Raw genomic sequence first — 14,364 nt, forward strand, 5'->3', positions numbered from 1 at the left:
AACATCCCTGATCTTCAACACAATCTGCCCACAAGGATCACTCATGATCCAGGGTGATGCTCGCCGACAAACTGGAGTTGTTTCGTGTTTTTCTGTTATCTTTTTTTTTCATTTTTCTTTTCTCTTTCTTTTTTTTTCCTTCGTTTTGGGGCTCCTTGGCATGTCTTGGGCCTGGTGGGTTATCTGGTAGGTTCAATGTTGGTTGAACCTGTTTCGTAATGTTGATGGTTATAGTTCGGCTCTCTCTCTCTCTCTCTCTCTCTCTCTCTCTCTCTCTCTCTCTCTCTCTATATATATATATATATATATATATATATATATATATATAGGATGCTTTGGGAGTATCTACTCCCACCTAATAGAAGCTTCAAATTATTTAAATTTTTTTTGTTTTTTCATTGATAAGACGGTTTAGATATGATCTACAATTATTATTTATTAGAAAAAAAGTTTTGGATCTTGTGATTATGGCGTACGATAGAGGGTTTTTTAAGATTTTAAAATGGATGGCTCACAATGTACCAAAATTTTATGACTTAAAAAATCCTATTTTTATGTTAAAAAAACATGATTCCTATCAAATATCTATGTTGAATATATCTATAAGGTATGATTGAGAAGATGCAACATGATTTTTAGAAGGTTCCCTCCAAACATTACTATATATATATATATATATATATATATATATATATATATATATATATATATATATATATATATATATATATAGAGAGAGAGAGAGAGAGAGAGAGGTAGCTGCTTAATCCATACTTTTTTAATAAAAATGCTTTCAGGTTGAGCGTCCATCACACATGCGATGGCTGTGTTTTTTTTTGCTTTAAAAAACATTTATTTAATATTGAGTATTAGGGGCTTTTAGCAGTGTTTTGAAGCATCGCTAAATGTCTCAACTAGGGGTGTCAACGGGTTGGGTTTGGTTCGGACTCAAGTAGAACATGACCTGGCCTCGATTTTCAAGTATGGTATATGGTCTGGACTTGAGTCTAATCGGACCCATCATAAGAGAAATCATACCCGGACCCGATAAGAACTACATGAACCAGACCAAGGCCATACCCAGTAAAATACTATTTTTTTATTATTTTTACATTGAAAAATTGCAGGTCTTAATCGAAACTCGGGTTGGCCCTGGGTTTGGTATAAAATTTTGCAGACTATACCTGGATCCATGTATTAATCGGACCTCCGGGTCTGGACTTGGGTCTTAATCAGGTATTCATATTTATCACCATATATACCCTGTTCTTATCGGGCTTGGTACGGGTCGGGTCTGAGTAAACCTGACCCGTTGACACCTCTAGTCCCAAGGGAAATGGAACCTGTAGTGGCACTTCAAAAGTGTAGCTAAAGCCCTTTTTTGCATTTTTTGCAAACTTTTTGCCCATTGACCTTCCATCATGAGAACGCGATGGACATGTGCACGTGCATTTTCTTTAGGCAGCTATGGATTAAGCAGCTACCACTTTTCCTATATATTTATATGTATATTAATATATTTATATTTAAAACCAGGTAATGTACGTATCTGAAAAGGAGACTCATTTACTACTTAAACCCTTTAGCCTATTGGTGGGCCCACACTCTGTTACTACTTGTGGGTTATTGCAAGGGATTTTCAATGAGCATGTGTCATAGCATGTCATAATGCGTCTGGTCGTGTCCCCCTTAAACACGGAACCTACTAGCGTGTCATTGTGACATAGGTTTGTGTGTACAATTTGGTTATAGTCCATTTTTGTACAGTTGAGCAAACTTCACTCAAGAATTGTTGGTACATGTGGTTATCCATACTGACCCTGACATATTATGGTGGCCCCACAATAATTTGATGCAGTGGAAGACTTTAGTTATGATGGATTCTAGCCAACAAACATATCACTCATTTTCATTAGGTAGTTACAAAATCAACCTTCCCTTAGCATGTGGGAACATGAGGATAACAGCATTTTTCTTATACAAAATTCCTCGTCGTTAGGATCAAGATGATGGTGGTCAACCAAATCATGATCAAGTTACTTCTGCTCTAATGAATGTGGTAGGGTTTTTGCTGAACATGAGTTGGGTCCTTCTAATCTTGGTACCAATTACTGTTCAAAAGCTGAAAAAAGTATTGGTGATTGGATCCAAGTCCAATTAGAATATACTACAGTAGTGCGTGCACTGAATAAACCGATATGAGTGCAATTCACATCTGGATTCAATTTGGAATAAGCTGCATCCATGTTCATGTGAGCAGAGTGGCTCCAAGTCCAACATGAATAGAAACCAACCTGGTCCTATTTTTGTGGTTTTTTAGCTAAAAGAAAAAATATCATCATGAATGATGCACAAATTAATCCCACGTCCTTCCTTACAAAAAATATTCACTAAACATGCTCATGATAGGTGTGATTGTGAGTGTCACCAAGATGACAAAACATCATATGTTTAAAATTCACAGGTGCATGTACGTAGGTAGGTCAGGTGATGCAAGGTTAAAGCTAATTTAGTGTACCAATTCAGATCCACTCGTCTCCTATGTCATCTCTTTCTTCATACCCCATCTTGGGATCTCACTGATGCAAGTTATTTAGTGAATATACATGGTTTATTTAGTGAATATCAATATTTGAATAGCTGAAATCTGACCATGTCTAGGGTTTTATGATAGATTCAAAATTCAACAGCTATTAACATGCCAAATTTTGCTGATTTAAAAATATCATTTTTTTTTTTTGCCAAAAAAATGCAATTGAAAGGTTGATTCCTATCAAATTACCCATTCTGAATTCATTGGTCAGATTTGATGAAAACAACTTGCATCAATGAGATCCTGTATGAGGTGTAAAGATAGGCTTGACATAGGGGATGAGAGAGAGAGAGAGAGAGCGAGAGAGTTTCCTGCTTTGACAATATGTAAATTGTGAACAAAGCAATATGAATTTTTTAACTACCAATTGAATTTAAATCAACACGCTCAAGCAATGACATGTTAACTGAAGCGGCTCTCATGAAAGGTACTTCTAAAAAAAAAGTCACCGAACTCGATTGCTTGTGATTGAGATGCGAACGCTTCTTGAACAGTGTTAAAGCTGTGAACCTGTCATTTGCTATTTTGTTTAGATTGCGGGTTTTAGTCATCTAAACGAAACTATAATGTAGGTCTCTCTCTCTCTCTCTCTCTCTCTCTCTCTCTCTCTCTCTCTCTCTCTCTCAGAGAGTGAGATTGGATGTCAATGGATCGGATTTGGGTTGGATATCTGCCAAATCCATATCCGTTTAGTTGGTTTCAGTAGTGCGTGTAGCCTCTGATTAACAATCGGATTGGTATGCAGGTTTAATCTGATGGATAATCCCACCAAGTTACATATAAAAATATATCCATTTAGGTAATTGGATCTGGATTCACTATTACCTTTTCCATATGTCTCATAATCAAATCTGAATCATGTCAGATTCAGCAAAGTCTTAACATCGAACTGAATCTGACCCATTTACACACACATATAGGTCTGGTAAACGAGCCGAATGAGCCAAGCTGAAGTGTTCAATCTCTTGGTTCATTCTTGCGGCGAGTCAAACCGAGTTCGAGCTCATAATGAGCCTAAATTAAAAGAACCGAGTTCGAGCTGGCTTGTTTACAGAAAAAAATCATTCTTTTAAAGCTGAAAAAAATAGAAGCTGAAAAAAAAAATAGAGTTCGGTTCACATTAAATAAATAACTAAAATGGAGACGCGTGTATAACAAGAATGAATTTTGATGAACAGGTGTGCGAGGCAAGCCTAGCAAAGGGCTTGTGAATGGCATCATACTTAAAGAGTAAAGAGGTTGGCTATGCCGGATGGCCTACATGGTCTCAGCTTGTGAATAGGGATGTCTCTCCTACGGCTTGAGTTTGAGTCTCTGTCTGGTTGCACCCTTCCACAAGGTGAAGCAGGAGGCTCCTTGGAGGACAGGACTGGCAACCCATATGGTTTTAGGATGATGGTGACCATAGCTACTCTTGCAGTATGATCTCAGGTGTGGTTTCTTGTGATTGCACACTTTTTTTGTACTGCTGAACCTTAACACCTTCGATTTACCATCGAGCCCCAGAACTGAGGTTGTATATATCCAAACATGGAGAGTGATTAGGTGAAGCAGATCAGGTGATTTGACAAATCGCATTAAAGGAAAGTGATTTGGCATCCTCACCGTCCGAAAATTGCATAAAAACTGTGGGGTCCTCTTGGGATGATGCAATGGACGGTGAAGATGTCATGACGGATCACCTGATCTGCTCTCTTAAAAGTATGCAAACATTGCACCTGTTCTGTTCCTCTCTCGTGGTTTCTCTGTGTATTGATTTTTTTTTTAAAGTACGGAAATTTGGTGGATTTAGACGAAACCCTGTGGTTGACTAAGAATATATACAGTTTCTAGGCTTGGTTGAGGTATCTGACCTAGCCCACCTGGATACACTCACCTCATTAGTGGACCAAGCCGAATAAAGTCAACCCCCAAATGTTGCTTTTGCTTTCCTCATTTCTCTGTTAGCTGGAAGGAAAAACAAGTACGAGACCTTCCTCAATTTCCATGAAGGTGGTAGCACCAAACTACAATAAAAAGGGACAAACAAATAGGCACGCTACTCTCTCTCTCTCTCCAAATAGTCTCCCTGTGGTGATCTGTGGTGCCATTGCGTGGGTGATTTCTTCAGGTTCTTGCATCAACTCTCTCTCTCTCTCTCTCTCTCTCTCTCTCTCTCTCTCTCTCTCTCTCTCTCTGAAAGAGTAGAACCATGATCGCCAAAGGAGGTCACCATCAATCTAAGGTCTCTAATAATGGCTACCTCCAAAACCACAAGAAACCCAGCAAGGAAAAGAGATGCCCCTTCTTCCTCAAACTGAGAACAGTTCCATTGTTGCTGCTGATGCTGCTAGCCATCTACATGAGTTTCACCATCTTCATGGGAGACATCCCTCAGTACCCATATGACCTTCCCCGTTTCAGGCGCAGCAACCCCCTCCTCTCCATCCACGCAGAAGAAGCCGGAGGAGCCCTCAAGATAAGGCAGAAGGCGACCTTGATGCACCAAAACCAAGAAGAATTAGAAGAAGAAGAAGAAGAAGAAGGTGGTGGTGAGTTTTGGAGGCATCCAGATGGGTTGGGGTTCAGGCCGTGCTTAAACTTCAGCGAGGAGTACAGGAGGTCGTCTCGGAGGATGATGATGAAGTTGGCTGGTGGTCGTCGTAATGGTAAGGTGGGGAGTATGAGAAGGAGGTTTCTGATGGTGGTGGTATCGGGAGGTTTGAACCAGCAGAGGAATCAGATCATCGACGCGGTTGTCATTGCCAGGATTCTGGAGGCAGCGCTCGTTGTTCCCATCCTTCAAGTGAATGCCGTCTGGGGGGACGAGAGGTGAGCTTGGCAGATGATGCAATTGTTGGGGAGGTGATAAATCCATTATTGCTTCCTTCAAAAAAAGATAACTCCATTATTGCGTTATATTTCATAAATAAATATCTTGTTTTAACGCATTTTTTTTAAATTAAAAAAAAATTGTTAGAACAGGATGTTTTCACTAGAACGCAATGGATTAACCAATTTTTCTATCAGAAGTTATGTGTTGGTAGTTTGACAGAAGTCATAAAACCTTTTTCTTTTCTTATGTAACCAGGAGGTGGCTTTTAATGTATTTTTGGTTTTTGATTTGTTCGAAAAGATTGTATGTTTTTCTTCCATCAAAATTGTGTGCCTTTTATTGTTGTATTCCTTTTAAATTTTTGGTAGTCTTTTTTAAAGTTTTGGCGTTTTTGTTTTTAAGGCGTTAAAATATAAAAAAGATTTTAAATTTCTAGGTGCCATGCCGCTAAATTTCGGTGCTGCATTGGTGCACTTCACTTAAGAACTAGGACGCCATTCAACAATCACCATCTAGATTGTGGTTGTTTTGCTCTTATCTTTCTCTTTTGTCTCTCCCATCCAATATTCTGTTGGATGTATTTTGGTAGTGTTTTGGTAATGTTAAATGGTGAATGTTCTCTCTCTCTCTAACGGGTGAAGGCTGTTTTCTTGCTTTTTTACGCCTGAAAAGAACCATGTTTTCAATATTGTTTTTATCCCGATATTAATCTAAAAACACTTTATTAATATTTATATATTTTCTTATACTTTATTTAGAGTTTTGTATATTTTTGTGTATTGATATCTTACCAAGATTTTTCAAAAAAAAAATCATTTTGTAGCGAGATTTTCCAGAAAACGATATTTGTGTTGGCGTTTAGAAGTCGCAGGAAGACAAAACTGAGTTGACTTGGATTTAGTCAATCCTTGAACTCATATCAGCTCTAGGTTTGAATGTGGACCCCATTAGATTTAGTCAACTTGGCAAGCTAAGTTGACTTGCCTTCAGACTAAGCTAATTAACTACCAGACTCAAATGCCAAACTTTAGCTCAAAGACTCGACGCGCCTACTTGGGGATCAAACCAAGCCATGGCTCTTACCAGATTTTCATTGTTGCAGTATAGACAGAAATGAGCTTATGGGATCAAAGCCATTATTCCAAGCCAAGCTTAAGCCTGTTTGGCCAGTATGATTTGATTTTGACTTTGTACGATTAGTCCCATTGGTTCGTGCACTTTGACTCGGGCTGTTGGCTTAAAGAGTCCAAGTTGGTGCATGTCGCGAGTTCGATACGCAGGTTGTGCATTTTTTGCTGCACGGCCAAAGCTTGTAGTAGGGCCAGAACTTGCGCCAACTAGGTTCACAGCGATCCTGGTCATGGCCGATAAGAACTGAGAGTTTTCTTTTGGCTTAGCCTTTTTTTTTTTTTTGCTCGTCGAGAACTGGGTCAATGTTTTTTTGGTGATCGACACACAAGCCCTTAGGGAGCCCACCAGTTAAAGACATCGCTCACCCGGTGGGAGTCGAACCTGGCTTTAGGGGCCTTAGCCAAAAGTATTGAGTTAGCTTGATTTGAATTCCTTGGCACAGTTGATCCCTGAGTTGATTTGGTTTTAGGGGACGGATTCCAGGCTTAACGAGGTCAGCTATGATTTGGTTGAACCATACGTAGTTGCCATTTTACTTGTGATGCTGGTCATAATGGGCCTACCTGGTAGTCTAATTCTTGGTTTGGATCCAGGTCCATATCCAACCTTCTATCTGCTAAAACCCCAGCTATCATTTTCTTAAAAAACATCAGATAAAAGCGGCACAGTTGTATTTAAATTAAAAATACAACTGTTTTTTTATTGGTTAATAACGCGTTAGATTCAGGGGAAAAAGAGGGGGGAATAAAATTAGGGTGGACTAGCGATTACCAAGTTGTATTTAAATTAAAAATTGAATAGTTAAATAATGCGTTGTATTGTATCTAACTAAGTAGACATCCGTTTGGGCTATAAATGGTTAAAACATTACAGGAGGGATCCAAATCTTTATATCTACTTGGAATAAAGAAGTGTGTTGGGTTTGGTTCTAGTGCAGCGAATTCTCAGACATATTCGACGTGATGCAATTCAAAGGGGAGCTCAAGGAGCACGTCCGTGTCGTATCGTCTCTGCCACCCAAGCACTTGAAGACACGTCCCTTCGTAGATTCCATCCCCCGACTCCACGTAGACCAAGAGTGGATTCTGGCTCACTTTCTATCAGTGGTAAGCTCTCTCTCTCTCTTTATGCGATCTTGCGTATGCATCTTAGTGATCTTCCACTCCCTCCTGCTGATGCTACCTATCCTTTGTCGCAATCTGGGCAAGCGGCTCCGGCGTGAGCCCATTTTATCTGTCTAATGTTCTTTTCTCTTGTGCTTTCTTTATTTGTTTTGGCTTTTGTTCTTGTTCAGTTCATGGGTTCAACATTTTGTTGATCTTCATGAGTGGTAATGTTGAATTACTTTCGTCTCTCTCTCTCTCTCTCTCTCTCTCTCTCTCTCTCTCTATATCTATATATATATATATATATATATATATATATATATATATATATATATATATATATATATATATATATATATATATATAGATAGATACTTTTAGAATGATGCTGCACCAGTACAGCAGACCAAAGGCAGAGCCAGAAATTTAAACTAAGGTGGGCACAAATATACAGTAAATAGTTACTGATAAAATATAATAATAATATGTTCACCAATATTTTGAAACATTGTGCCACTCTCCACAATGCAAATCTTGATTAGGAATGGCAGTGGATCGGGATGGGGGTGGTGGTTGGGGACAAGTTCTCCATCCCTGCCCCGTCTCAAAATTCTACCCTCTATCCCGCACGGGTTTTGATTTTAACTTTCATCCTCGCCTTCATTCCCGTTTCATGTCCTACATCCTCGGTGCAAACCGGACGAGGCAGGGCTGGACCCTGTTTTTCCTTTATCCACTGTCATCTCTAAAGAAGGATCGGGGATGGGATGGGATCGAGGATGAGAACGAGATGGAGCAGGGAAAAGCGTAAGTCCATCCCTACACAGTTTTTTATTTTAACCTTCATCCCCGCCTTCATCCCCTCCATCTCCGGGGCGAGGGCGAGCGTGCCTCATTTTTCCCCGGTCCACGCCATCCATCTTGATCAAAACCCATATTTGTCCGATGGATAGAGTTTGCTCATGTTAAGACCTCGTGTTGGAATCAATGGGACCTTGTGTGTAAGAGATGGCCCAGCATTGAATGCTTCTCAAAGGTTATGGTTACCTGGGTGCTTGAATTTTGCTAAAAAAAATTGTAATTCACACTTATTAAAAGCGGGGTCTTAAGGCTTTTTTGGTGCATCCTGCAACTCCTTTCGGTTTGCATGTTTACTTATATTTTTTTTATATTTTCCATGCAAAACGAAAAAATTTCTTTTACTTCAAGAATCTCCTCTCCCGAAAAATATGATTCTTACATTTGTGGCGTTGTTAGATCTCTCTCTCTCTCTCTCTCTCTCTCTCTCTCTCTCTCTCTCTCTCTCTCTCTCTCTCTCTCTCTCTCATGAGTCACAAATAGTAATGTTGGACTTTTTTTTATGAAGGAAAAATCTTATGATAAATTTGACATTTTTTTTAGATAAATACATCAAAAAGATCTTGGCATATTTAAAAACAAAAATTGTATAGATATGTAAAAGATTAAAGGAAAATGAAAATTGCATGAGATTTATAAACCCATAAAGACCCTGGCAAATCATGATACCAAAAGATGTTTTTTTAATTTTTTTTTTAAGAAGTTTTCTTTTTTAATTTATCGCAAGTTTCCTCTCTCTTTCTCTCTCTCATTTTTTGACGTATTTAACTATTCTAACAGATAAAAAAGAATAGGGTCCTTATTCTCCATGGGCTCGATTCAAGGCTCTCAAAGGATCTCAATCCTGACCTACAAAAGCTTCGCTGCAAGGTTCTCTCTCTCTCTCTCTCTCTCTCTCTCTCTCTCTCTCTCTCTCTCTCTCTCTCTCTCTCTCTCTCTCTATATATATATATATATATATATATATATATATATATATATATATATATATGATCAAACACTTACTAGCAAGCTGTTGGTAGGTGGCCTTCCATGCATTGCAATTCCGAGCAGACATCCAGGAAGTAGGCAATATCATTGCTGCCAGGATGGCTGAGAAGGGCCCATATCTGGCCCTTCACCTGCGCCTCGAGAAAGACGTCTGGATTCGAACTGGGTGCCTGCCGGGCTTAGGTGAGGACACAGATCGCTTTATTGAGAAGGAGCGTGCTGCCCACCCACGCCTGCTCACCGATCGCACCAACATGCTCCCACGCGACCGCTACCTTGCTGGCCTTTGTCCTCTCGCATCCCTGGACATAACAAGGTACACACACTCATCCTTTCCAAGGGGGTGGGCATCGGCCCGGCCCGGCCCGGCCCATTTACTAACGGGCTGGGTTTGAAGAGCAGCCTGTGACCCTGCCCGGCCCAAACCCAACTAATTAGGTAAATAATTAACAAGTTTTCATGTACCCAACTAGTTATTTTTTTAGTTTTCATAAAATACAACTAATTTGGTAAATAATAATAACTACCAAGTTACTATGTAATTAATTATTTTTTTAATTTTTATATTATTAAAAATTAATCAATAGCACAGGCTCATTTAGCTGACCTAGACCCAGCCCACGTATATAACAGGCAGGGTTTCGCCCTAAAATCTTGACTCAAACCCGGCTCATGGAGGGCCGGGTCAGCTTGGCCCATAGGGCCGCCCGGCCTCGTTGCCCACCCCTACTGCGAGGTAAAACCCAGGATGAGGGCACCACCACCCTGCCTTATGTGCCTCATTTGTGATAAAGATGCAGACATACCCACGTGCCAACAGGGTTCAGTCTGGTATATATTTTCATCTTAAGACCTGCAGATGGGCTTGGGTTTACCTCGCATGGAGGCGGGGTCATTAAGTGACCCGATTCTCAGCAAGGGCTCCTCATCGTCAAAAGAACACCCCAACTCATACCCCTTGGCCACGTGGGTGACCCCTGCATAGGGGCGGGCATCGGGCCGGCCAAGGCCCGTTTAGAGCTCAGCTCGCCTGGCTTTAAGTGCAGCCCGGAGATGGCCTGGACTGTTTACTAATTGGCCAGGTTTTGGCCCAGTTCTTAACGGGCTCAGGTTTAAAGAGCATCCCACGACCTGGTCCAATGTGGCAATGTGAAGTGGGTCGGGTCGGGTAAGGACTGGCTTAGCCCAAACCCATTTGTAGGTTATTTTTTAATAAAATCAATAAATTAATTTTTAGAATACTAAAAATGAATTAATTGAAAAAGCATACTTCAAAATTTTACATCTGATATTGTTTAAAGTATCCAAATCAAAAGTTCATAATAATATCTTGTCCATGAAATAGCATTTGAACTAATAAATCAACATCAATTTTTCTTTTTTTTCTTTTTTTTTCTTTTTTTCTGTTTTTCTTTTTAGAAAGAACATCAAATTTTCAAAACAACATAAAGCACGATGTTGAATTCTAGTCCTCATGTTATCTTTTTAGTTTTCATAATATTAATGCAACTAATTAAGTAAATATATAATAATAGTTATGAAATGACTATGCAATTAATTAATTTATTTATTTATTTATTATTAAAAAATTAATAAATAGCTCAATCCCATTGGGTCGGCCTGATAACCCACGGGCCGACCCGTACCTTGCCCACGTATATAACAGGGCTGGATTTCAGCCTGGTAGCCAAAGGGCCTGGGCTTAAAACCTTGACCCAAACCCGAACCATGACGAGCCATGTCATTTTGGCCCATCGGCCCATTGCCCACCCCTAGGTGTGCACTAATGCAGTTTCAAATTTTTGAAGATAACTGATTGATCCCTTTGGGAGGCAGGCCCATTAAGTGTCGCTCTCCTTTTGTCATAAAAAAAGAACAAGAAAATCTTATGATAAAAGTTGTTTTGATCAAATCTGTCCTTAGAGGTGGATCCACTATGGTCGATTTAATAAAAAATAACCCTTGAATTGTATTTTTTTTATGAAAAATATGATTTTTTAGATTGCAAAAGCTTGTGTTTTGTCAACCAATATTGATTTTGTAGTAGCCAAAAAATCCTACATACAAGTTGGATTTTGGCAATTTAAGCATAGATCTTCACTAAATGAACCATGTAGATCGCATCTATAGAGCCTGATTTGATCAAAAACAACTTGCATCAATGAAATCCCAAATGGGTATGAAGATAAGGATAACCTAAGGGATGAGGGAACCAGTTTGTCCCCTTGGAACTAAGGGGGATTGTGGCAGATTAACCCAAGGACTTTAATTGTGTCCTCCAACATAGTCGTCATTTTGAATGTGATTCCTCTCTACATTTATGGAACACGGATCCCATCATTTGAAATAGGATGGGTTCCATAATACATTCAATCCTAGCCATCAAATCAATGGCTAAATGGTTCAGTTTGGATGGCTAGTATTGAATGTATGATGAAACAACAATTACAAAACCTTCATCTTGGATCCAACCCATTTGCATCTCTACTCCCCCATCAATTTGGTCTTTTGGCAAGTGTACCCAAAGTATCAAACCGGTGACATTTTTAGCTTGAACACCTTAAACCGACCCACATAACCAAGGGAACAAAGCCCTTGAAAATGTGTTTGATGTTTTTATTTGACCCACTTGAGATGAGGAAAAGAAAGTCACGAGTTGCGGAATCATCTCGATGAGTTTGCCAATTTATGATTGATTGGAGCATGCATCCTTGCATGTTACACGATAGAGAAGATGGCAATGGGCTAAATCTCATGGTGTCCTTAACCAGGCTGCTAAAGGCTCTTGGTGCATCGGCAAATTTGCGAATCTATCTCGCCGGAGGACAGCCTTTTGGAGGCGAAGAGGCGCTTCGGCCACTTCGATCAGAGTTCCCAAACCTGTACAACAAGCAGAGCTTGGCAATGGCAGGTGAGCTCGAACAATTCAAGCATCAGGCATCAGTACTTGCTGCTTTGGACTACATTGTGTGCCTCAAGAGCCAAGTCTTCATGGCCAACCATGGTGGCAACATGCAACGGGCAATTCAGGTATCATATATACAGATTCATCCACAATCTGGAACCTTTTTTTACTATGACATAATCCTGAGAGGGAGGATCAGGTAAAATGTGACTGCACATTTTCAGTACGCTGATGCACCTGATCACTCTCTACCATTGGGATACAGCCTGCCAGCTGTGGGCCCCAAGCAATGATGGAGGGTGATCAAGGGCAGCAGCACACCAAAAATGTGCAATCACATTGCACCTGATCTTCTCCCTATTCCTGAAGTTCAAAGATTACATAAAGTACATGAGAAACCTAGTAAGAGGTAACATGTAAGGAAGTGACATGAAAGTGGAAAAAACTGTCCTTTTACTTAAATGCACCGTTTAACCTTTTTTCCCAATAATATCTATTATATATATATATATATATGTGTGTGTGTGTGTGTGTGTGTGTGTGTGTGTGAACAAAAGACTATTTTGAAGAAAAAAAATACGATTCTTTTAATACAAAGAGCATTTTTTACATCAAGGAAGTTCCGTTTCATGTTGAAGAAGAAAGCAAGCTTCCCATTTTGTGCAAGTGAGCTTCTCATAAAGCTTCAAAAGCGTGAAAGGTGTACATGGGTTTACACTTCTAAATCAAGCTTCTCAGATGTTTAAAAACTGAGCCACTAGAATATGAGAATTGGAGTGTGAAGGGAGATTTTCACAGGTTTTTTTCCTTAAATCTGACTGCATGGATGTGATCTACATGGTTTTAAAAACCAGCTCTTGAACCATTCGATTGCGATGCATAAGCAGGATTTTTAAGGCTTAAAAATCGATGGCTCGGAGTTTTCATAAATATTCAAGTACAGAAAACATATTTTTCGTAAAAATAAACACATGATCCAACTGTTGATTCCAAGCAAATGGACCATGCTGAATGCATCTACAGGGTCAGATTTGTAAAAAAAGCATCCTAAATGCCTATTTCGTACTCTAGTTCTCATATTATGGTGACCCTTTAAAGGTTTTTGATAACTATTGTTAAGATAGGTCGTCAAAAATAAATTGTTGTTTAGATAAATTAAGCAGCCTGCTGTATCAATTTCACCTCACTCTGTTGCTGAACTACATGCTTGTCACTTTGGTGGTAACAGGGACACCGCGCCTACTTGGGGCATCGAAAACACATCAGACCTAACAAGAAGAGTCTCATTCAACTTTTCGTGAGCAACCACACAAGCACCATGGACGAGCAAGAGATGAATAATGCAATAAAGAAGATACATGCAGACTCTCTGGGAGCCCCACAATTCAGGACAGACAAGAAAGGGAGAGATGTGATTGCTTACCCTGTTCCTGAATGCATGTGCATGCACAAGAAGGCATAGACAACATGAGGCCTTCTCTCCTAATTTACACACTAAGTTTGTGCAGAAAGAATAGGATTAGGCTGCTTGTACATAGAGGGTCATTCCTCACACTGCTGGTACAGCATGCAATCCACATTTTTTGTTTCATTCATTATTCTTGTGTTTTTAGCCAATTTTATTGTTTTTTTGTAATATGTTTCATTTTGTAATCATAAAATGATATACGTTTTAGCAAGTGCAAGAACTTGTAACTTGTCAATATGTATAGAATACAGATCTTCGTTTTAGTTTATCAAAAGTTCCTACAAGATTTGAGCTACATAATTAAATGTTTGAATTCTATTATGAAATAGGGTTACAAATAAAATAAATAAATAGAGAGAATTAATAATATCTTATAATCTAATACAGTCTCTAGGTGCACTTATTTTATGTTCATTTTCTCTTTAAACAGAGACGATGCTGTTTCAATGAATTTTTATTGTTTATATTTGGTAAATATATAAAAAAAAAAAATGTAAA

The 14,364-nt window shown here is 39.2% G+C and overlaps 1 pseudogene; it reads left to right on the plus strand.

Annotated features, from left to right (window-relative positions):
• Positions 1-9,591: 9,591 nt before the first annotated feature.
• LOC149812997 (O-fucosyltransferase 20 pseudogene) lies at positions 9,592-13,860 on the plus strand (annotated as a pseudogene).
• The last annotated feature ends 504 nt before the right edge of the window (positions 13,861-14,364 follow it).

Source organism: Nuphar pumila, chromosome 16 (assembly GCF_984573655.1).
Source record: "Nuphar pumila chromosome 16, dmNupPumi1.hap1.1, whole genome shotgun sequence".
Lineage (NCBI taxonomy): Eukaryota > Viridiplantae > Streptophyta > Magnoliopsida > Nymphaeales > Nymphaeaceae > Nuphar > Nuphar pumila.